Raw genomic sequence first — 9,407 nt, 5'->3', positions numbered from 1 at the left:
CCCTTATTAAGCAGTGTCAGGAGAGATGGATGCCTCATCTTCACTAAAGCACAATAAAGTGGCACATTATCTCTGGACTGAGAGAGATTGAGTGGTAGGTAGGGGAGAAGGGAGCTTCTCTTCTCTATTTTAATTGCCTGTGTGACATGAAGGCAAAGCTTGTGGCTTCCATCACTGCTCTCCTGAGCTGCTCTAAGACATTAACCAGAAGAGGCTTGGATTGTTTCTTAAATGAAATAAAAAAGGCTTTAACTGGTAGCAGGTCACAGATTCTAGCATCATTTCAGGCTGAGATGGCATTAGAATACAGCAGCTTGGTGAGGAGAAGGGCATCAGTCTCAGGCTGCCATGGAACTCCTGTGGCCAGGCAGATTAGTGATGGATGGGAACTGGCAGAGCAGGGCTGGGGACAGTGTGGGCAGCTGTCCTGCCTGTGGACCTAGCACAGCATTGGTACTGGAGATGGAGCTGGAACTCCATCTCATGGGGAGGGAACAGAGCACTGACTTATCCCTCAGCATCCTCTAGTGTGCTCCTGTAACTGTTCCTGTGGAAAACAGCAGCCTGAGCCACTTCTGAGATGTTCTTGTGCAGGTGTGAGTGTAAGGAGCCCACACATGTGTGAATGTGCACCTGTATTGCTCTTTATGGGACCCAGCAGCTGTCCAACCATTCCGAGAACTGTTTCTGTAAAGAGGAAAAGGTTCTGTTGGAAAGCTCATTTTCTGTGATCCTACCCTGTTTATTGACATAGGACAAGCATATATAGAGTTACTGCATCACAGGAGTGACTGAAGTGAAGCTAAGTTTCAACTCTGATAGGCAGAAATGAACCTCAGAAGTGCTCTCCCTCAGCTTTTCTGTCCAAGCTTTCCTGTGCAAGATGCCTTTTCTGTGTCCTCTGCAAGTTTTTTAACCCCTGTGTCACTACCTTCAGAGAGCACCCCCTGTACCTTATTTGTGCTGTATTTTCAAGTGAATTCAGGTCTTGGCATTTACTGTGGAATTATGATGATTTTCACAACCTGAAACTGTAAAAGAAAGCTGGGGCTTCCCACAACAATCTGGAAATAGGAGCAGTGAGCATGTATTGTGTTTACAGCTTGCTTTGTGGGGGCTGCAACTTTCCTGAAATGCCCTTCTCTACCAGCCTGCAGCAGCAGCTGCCATAAGAAGTTTCCATTTCCATCGTTTCTTCCTACAGAGCCTATGTCAGATTTTAAGTCCCTGAGAACATTAGGGAGCAGAAGAAAAAGGAAAGAAAGCTAATGTCCTCCTGAAGCCCTGATTTTGATTTTGGAGGAAAGACCACAGAAGACCCTGATTAAGGTGTGGGGTTTGTCCTGTTATCTCTTCTCCATTAGCAAATTAGATCCCACTCTCTGCATCTTATCTGAAGCTGCACTGCTGTCCTCCCCTGCACCCCTCAGCTGCAGATTCCCCTGGATCCCATTTTTGGCAGGGTACCCTAAAATGGCAATGGCTTTCCTGGAGAAGTTTCCTGGCACCTTGCACTGCTTGTTCCCTGTATGAGCAGGAATCCTGTTTGTAGACAGACATGAGGAACTAGCTGAACAGATAAACACACTGAGCGAAGCAGAAATTCAAACCAGTTTTTCTTTGTGTGTGACAATGAACAGCCCATCACCTTGCAGTGCTTAGAGTCGAAAGGGTAACACTGAAAAATTAATGTCAAAGTTTTGAAACACCCTGATTTGGAGGCACAAGAGAAATAGATCAGAAACAAGAACAAGCATTTTGAAATTGAAATTGAGTAGTTAGGCAAAATGTACATAATCACAACTTGCTTTCTCCAAGGGAGGATGTGGCTTAAAACTCTTTGTTTTGTCAGGCAACAAAACAAGAGGGAAGACTTATTTCTGATTATTTTTCTTAATTGCTTCCTCTGTGAGTGTACAGAGGAGGAAAAGGGAGGGGAGGGAAAAACTGTGGGTAACAGCATTTTCAGGATGTTGTTGGTGCCCATGGCAACTCCAAGGGAGCCCAAGGCACTGTCTTTTCGGAGGGATGAGCAGTTGGTCAGGAGCCACCATCCATCCTTCAAGAAAGGACATTAAACCTCCTAGACTGCAGTGTGATGGGAGGTGAGGCCAGTGTGACACTGCTCCATGGCTCAGAGAGCTCTGCCTGTCCTCCTGTGGGCCTCTTGCCCATTTGGTGGCCAAGTTGCCCAGCCCTGTTAATCCTCATTGGGCTGGCTTGGCACTGGCCACCTCAGGGTGGCTGATTGCCAGCCCTACACGGTGGGATCTCAGCATCATCCTAGGGCTGCATCAGCCAGCCCTGTTGAGACTGGATGAGTCCTTCATCTCCCTTTCACATCATCTCCTGTTCCTATTTGTGCCTGGGGTGTCCTGGAGCTCTCCCCTACTGTTGGCAGCTAAAAACCAGGTGACAGCTCCCCCGTTTTACAGAAGCTGCTGAAATTATGGCAGCGGGGCTTTTCCCTTAGACTTTGTTGAGCGAAATGCTGTCAAGTACAGGTGCACACAAAAGTGACCACTGGCACTGGGAGCGCTCCCCAGCTCAGCTGCCTTTCCCATTTTTGGGAGAGAGCTGTGAGGTTAACAGGCTCACAGCCTCAGCCTGATGAGGTGGTGTTCAGAGGCAGAGATTAAGAGCAAGTGTGAATTAAATGAGGTTCAAAGTGTTCAGCAGCAGGCACTTCCCCAGTGTAAACACTGCCTCAAAGCTTTGTCAGGTTTTAATCTAAAGGAAGCAGCGAGACTGGAGCAGAGTCACTTTGGTGAGATACACCTGTCCCAACCTGGGCCGCCAAGCCGTGAGCTCCTGCCTCACCTGGGACTCTCCACTGCTTTTGGCACGCCTGGGCCCAGTTCAGCAGCAGAAGCAATGCCCCCGTGTCCTGTCCCCAGCCACCCTCTGCAGTGTCACATCTGGCTCCTAAAAGGCACCATAAACGCTGCTGGCAGTGGCTCTTGTGGCATCACTTTTCCTGGCATGCTCTACCTAAACCAGTATCAAAGCATAGAGTTACAAATAATGGTTTCTCCCTCCTCCTCTATTTATCCTGTGTGTTTCAAGAATAAATCACAGGCTCCCTTCCTTACACTTAATTTTTCTCTCCGGCACTAGAGGGCAGAAGGAGGGAAGGTGGAGCCGTGCAACTCTGACCTGGCTCAGCAGCTAGCCAAGGGTGCAGAAATAAATCTGCTTTGAAAGGCTTTTCCCTTTGCCCACTACGAGCGCTCATCAAGAGTTTCATGCCCCAGCCTCTTTAGTGCTATTAAAGTTTAATACTTCGATATGGCGTTTCAGAGGTAACACAGCGCGAACCCTGCGTGCTCCTGAGCAGGCACTGCGCCAAAGCGGCGCCCCCGCCTGAAAGCGGGCAATTGTGGTTTCTGTAATTTGGGAAATGACTTCGTGTGATGGAGAACTTGCTTCTTCCCTCGTGGCAATGCTGCCTGCCCGCCCTCAGCATCCCTTTCCTTTGAAAGCCGTGACCCCCCGCCCAGTGCCTGTGGGAGGGTTTCTCGGCTCCGCAGCAGGGCAGAGGGGAGGACAGCGGGATGTACAGGGTGCGATTTGCCTGGGGCGGGGGGGTGCTGGAGCCACATTACAAAACACCAGCTCTTGGCAGGCTCGGAGGATTTCTCATTAAACCCACCGAAGAGGGGGCGCTTTCTTGGGGCGCGCAGACGGATGCCTCATCGCGCGTTTCCTCTCTCTGCCGGGGAAGCACCGTCTGGGAGGCAGCGGGGCTGCGGCACGGAGGGTTACCCCGCCGGGAATTCCCGGCTCCCAGCCTGCCTTTGCCGCGGGGAGAGCGGAGCGCGGCAGCGGGAGCGCCGCGGGATGTCCCTGGTGAGGAGGAGCCCCCGGGGAAGGAAAGGCACGCTGGGTTTAACGCCGAGCTTGCTCTGGGATGAGGAAAAGCAGAAACCAACTGAACCAGCTCCTCCTGCACCCCCAGCTGCTGCTATTGGATGGCAGCCGATAGCAACTCCTGTTGAACTAATTCATTTTATTCTTCGCCGGATTTTTGCAACGTCTGTAATTAGCACGCATGATATTAGTTATTTAATCGATAAATAAGACTAAAAATATTCTTCCTTTTTATTTTTCATTCAGTTCATCTCCTCAGCGTATCCCTTATTAGGATGACATTATCTGACGTTTGTGGGTAATGGAGAAAACTAAATTTCTTATATTCAAATGAAAGTGCACTGAAAAAGGTTTTCACAGTCTGCCACGCCTTTTGAAGTTACGAATTTTATTTTGTTTTCTGCCCAGGAAAAGGAATCTCTCATATGCTGGCAGTAAAAAGGACACCAGAAGAGCTTGTGGATACTCCACTGGTCAGGACACTTAATTTGCAGAAGAGCTGACACTGGATTTATTCTCATTTTCAGCTCTTCTGCACAGTTTTTCAAGCAAAATTTTTTTTGTTGTTGATTTTTCAAGCAAAATTTTGGTTCAACAAGTCAACATTTCCTGAGTGGAGAGAACAACTGTAAAATCTCCTGACCACATCCTGCCACAGGAGCTCGGAATGCTGAGGGAAGCTGGGACCAAGCCCAGCATTGTCTCACCTCATGCTGCAGCAGCACCTGGGAAGGAGTGATGTCCTAGGTCCAAGCTCTGTGCACTCCCACCACAGCACTGGTCATTCCCTGCACTACACCACAGTGTCAGGATGCTGATATTTGCATCCTGCAGTTAATTTAGCAGCTCAGTGTTGTTCGTGGTCTAATGCATAGCTCTTCATCCCTGGCCTGTACCCATGCTGCTGGGCCTCAGGAGCCACTGCAAAATCCAGCTCCTTCTCCTGGCCCTAGGGGAGGCGAATGGAAGGACAGGACCAAGGAAGAGATGTCTATTGGACCTGAACTTTTCTTTATGTTTGGACAGTTGACACTTCTGCAGTGAGGCCTGGTGGCTGAATTAGACTTTGGTTAACTCGAGGACTATTATCTTTCTGAAAACAAACCTCAGAAACTGGTTCACAGATAATACTCACTCATACACAGGTTTTTGGGTGAACAAGTAATCCCTGGCTAAAATGGGTTTGTAAGGGTTGTTCAGCAAGTTACACACACCTCTTTGGCAGTTAAGTTTATTTCCCAAATAACATGTAAACCAAAAAATGTTTGTCATAAACTGTAAATAAAGAGCAGTTAAACAAACCAGAGCAAAATGTGTGCAAGAAGCATCCAGGCTGCTGTTTCTGTATAATGTCAGCAAACTTTCAGGAGGCTGAAAAAATCATTGAGTGTTTTACCCAGGATAACATTTGGAAGATGTCAGGAATATATGTCCATAAACAACAAGATGTGGGACAGGCACAGGAAATGATCCCTGCTCAGAGGGAATGAGGCTTAGCACTTCTGCATTGGAAACAAGCAGTTTCAGGCAAAAGGTGTTTGTGTTCAGTGCTGTTGGCCTTAAACAGCTGCTGTGCACTCTGCTCTGTTCCTCAATGAATGTGTTTAAGGCTCTCATGGATAGGAAACATCAGTTTTACCTCTGATACTATTTCTGTATAGAATGAAACCTACCAACTACTTCAAAATCCCTGCAGGGGAACAACTAACAGCATGTTTGTCTCATGAGATCACTCTGTGGGAGAGGTGCCCGTCCTTCCTAAAATTTCTGGAGTCCAAGCACCACCAGGTCCTCTTACTGCTTGTCAAAATAGACCAAGTCTTGGCTGGTCATAGAGTGCTCCATAAAATATTTTAGTTAATAGAACATTTGCACATTTCTGGTCTATCCTTTTCCTTCAGCTGGAAGCTCTTTAGGGCAGAGACTTAATTCCTTCATCCTCACCTGAGGGGACTCCTAATAACATGGAAACAGGAAGGAGGATGGCACAGGATGCTTTGGTTTGTACTGCCTATGGAACAGGTTTTGCAGTACAGAATTGTTTTGCAGTACAGAACAAGAGTTTTCCAGGCATCATGCCAAAGGATGAACATAGTCCTGGATAACCAAGGCTTTCTCCAGCCCTGTGTGTTAGCCTAGGGCTCTGTCCTAAGTCAGTTGTGGCATCTCTAGCACACAAAAGACATCACAGTGATTTGTACTAAAGACGTGCACTCAAGGCAGCTAGAGAAATGCAACCTGAATAAACAGTGTATGTTTGATGAGGAAAGGGGATAAAAGGAAGCAAAGAGGATTTCTGTGACCTACCCTGTTGCAGGGTGTGATACACCTGTCTGTTGCTCTGACCTATTTTAGGAATTGAGGAGAGCACTTCCAGCAGAATTCACAATGGCAGCTGGGGGCACAGAGTGGCTGTTGGCTTGGCAGCAGCTGCCCAGGGCACAGGACATTCCCAGCCTCCATCTCTTGCACACCATTGCAGCAGATACCTGCACAAGCTGGTACTTGCCACTGCTCCACTTGCCCACTCTGCTCCCAAAGCCTGTCTGTTAAAGCCTCTGCTGAAAATTTTCAAGTGAAAAAGTGTTTAAGTTAAATGGGGTGAGCTGCAATCCATGCCATGTCAGCAGTCCCAGTGGTGGCATTCTGCAGAGAGGGGAGGTAGATCTCAGCAGCCCAGCCCAGCCTGACCCTGCCACAGTTGACAGCTCAGTCACACAGGCCGTGGGGGATGCTAAGAAACTTTTCCAGGTGATTATCACCTTCATGGTTTCAGAGGCCTAGGGGGATGTTGGCAGAGCAAGGGTGTGCTGGTGGCCCAGAAGGACTTCTCTGCTCCGTGTACTTCAGCACCCTTGTGTTGGGAGCTCCTTCTGTGCAAGATGGAAAGGGGAAAAAAATCTGTATCTCTGAGCAACCATCACTGTTTCTTCTTTTTATAGTCTAAAGATAGGCTCCATATGGGCTGTGTGCAGCACAGTCTGACCATGCATACGGTGGCTCTTTTCTCTTGGCATTTTTTCAGGCAGCAGTAGACTGATGGTGAGAGGCATCCCAGTGGTGGAGCCTACTCCTCCAACAGCCTTGACAATGAGTGCATTGGAGAATGGCCTTTCTGTCAGGTCAGGATAATAAATACACCTTTATTTTATCAACTATAGCTTGCTAATATGACAAATGATATTGCATAATGCTCTCACCAGTCTCGAGAAGAGAGATGCACGCAGGAAGGGAAAGCGGGAAGGGTTTGTTTCCTGATGGGATAGATGCAGGAGAGAATTTCAAAGCTGGTCCTGCTGCCCAGCAGGACATGTCCAGGCTCATTCAGACAGTACCAGCCTCCTGCACAATCCAGCAGCACAGCCATCCCCCTTCCTCTTCTTCTCCACAGGGAGAGAGACAAAGATGAGGGAGGTCTCAAGGGAGGGGAAGGCAACCCCAAGGTCTGACTGCAATATCTCCTACCTGGAGGAGATAAGCGAAGATGATGCTGGTGCTGAGCACTGCTGCCCTGCCCCTCCTGCAGTGCCCTTCCTGCAGTACCACCAGCCCTAACCCCGGATCTGTCCTGTGGGAGCTTGTGGCACACAGCATCCCTGCGTGGCAGAGGGACCGTGCTGCTGCTGAGGGCTGTCACACCTGCTGGGTTGGCCTGTGTCTGGCATGTTTGGCAGTCACAGCCCCTGTCTCACCCATTTCTGGGGCTACTCACCCAAAAACACACAGTCACGGTGTGATGGAAGTGCAGGGCTTCCTCTGCAGGGAGATGAAAATGAGGATTGCTGTGGTTTGGTTTCTGTTCGTTGCACTCCCTGCTCAGCAGGTGCAGGGCAGGAGGGGAAAGCTGAGGGCAAACAGACAAACCAGTGGAAAAATGCAAAAATATAAAATCCAAGCATGGAGTCTTCCTCCTCTGATCATACATAGTGTGGTATGGTATTTTTTAGGGAAATAACCTGCTGTGGTTTACATGCACCTGGAGACACAACAGCTCCAAGACATAACTTTGCTTTTCCCTGTGTATCTGTAACAGCTCCCTGTGGTTTTTTGGATCTCAAAGAGCCTCTTCCAGTGGCAACCACTACCCAGTAAAGAGGAGTTTCTCAGTGGTTGCAGTGTTCAAGCAGGATGTTTCCTCCTGTCGCATGTTTGATGTGCATATAAAGGTGCCTGTTCTGGGGACAGCTACCTGCACACAGCCTTTTTCCACTGCTCATTTTCTTTTCCCCTACCTATTGAGCTGTGAATTCCCTCATGCACCAGTGGAGCTACTGCTCATTAAAACTAATCAGCTGAGCAGATGCTGAAGGAAATAATGGCCCAGGAATAAAGAGAACATTGGTCATACACTGCCAAAAATCTCTGCACCAGGCTTTTGTAGTTCACTGAGTTTTCATTCTATTCCAAATCAACATGCAAACCAGCTCCACCAGGAGGAGAGCAGTTCAATGAGGAAAGGGAACTTCAAATTATGAAGGATTGATTGCCAAATGCTACAGAGGCGACCCATTACATGAAATATTCCATACCAAACAAAACTTGCAACACAATAATGGATGTAAGTGCAAGTCAATCTCATTCAACTGCCACCACAGCCATAATTGGCAAAATGAAAATTCCCTGCCCATGGCCTGAACATCTCCCTGCGATACGGGAAGCTAAGGAGGATGGTCTCACTTTCAGTAAGTTGATACACACTGCAGAGAGGAACCGAACTCAGAAAATGTCCAACATTAAGTTAATATTCGAGTATACAAATAACTTAGGGCCAAAATTAGCCTTCAGTTGCATTAGTGTAAATGCAGCACAACATCTCTGGGTGGATGGGATTTTCTGGACTGTAAATGGAGGGAGGATTTGGCCCTTGGAAGGCTGTAACAGGAAGAAGGTAGAGTGCATCCCATTATCTGGCTTTGCAGGGGAATTGATAGTGGTTTGTGTGGAAGTGTGATGCTCCAGACGGCTGGTGAGAGCCCTGCCAGCAGCACAGGCGAGGCTCAGGTACAGCCTGCAGTGCAGGAGCCCACTGGGGAGACTGCAAAAACACAGCAAAAAAGGGGGGGGAAGGCAAAGCCCTGTTTGCTATGGACATTTGTTCCAATGATTCCAATTTAAAGTCAACATAAGCACATTTTTAGTATGTCAAACGTGCCTGCTGTTTTCCTGGCAGGGATGCATGGGGGAAATATTGCATCTTCATACCTCATCTATTTACCTTGGTGATGCTGCCTGATGCTTTCTCGCATCAGATGCCCAGATAAACACATTTTCACACCTAACATAATTTTCTCTTTTTGCTTTATAATTTTAATTTGCAATAAAAAACATGGAATCTCTTTAGCTCATGATTCACATTGACAACTTTTTTAAATGTTGTATTAGTGATCAGTATTTGATTTAGATGCAGAGCAGAAGGAATGTTTGGTAAGGTTTTATTTGAACACAGCAAATATTTTTCGTGACATTATTATCGAACTAGCTGAAACATCTTCAGGAATTAATTTCCTCTTCTTCTATTTTTTTGGGTTTTTTTGCTT

This window comes from Vidua chalybeata, chromosome 1, assembly GCF_026979565.1.
Source record: "Vidua chalybeata isolate OUT-0048 chromosome 1, bVidCha1 merged haplotype, whole genome shotgun sequence".
Lineage (NCBI taxonomy): Eukaryota > Metazoa > Chordata > Aves > Passeriformes > Viduidae > Vidua > Vidua chalybeata.
This window is presented reverse-complemented; position numbering follows the sequence as displayed.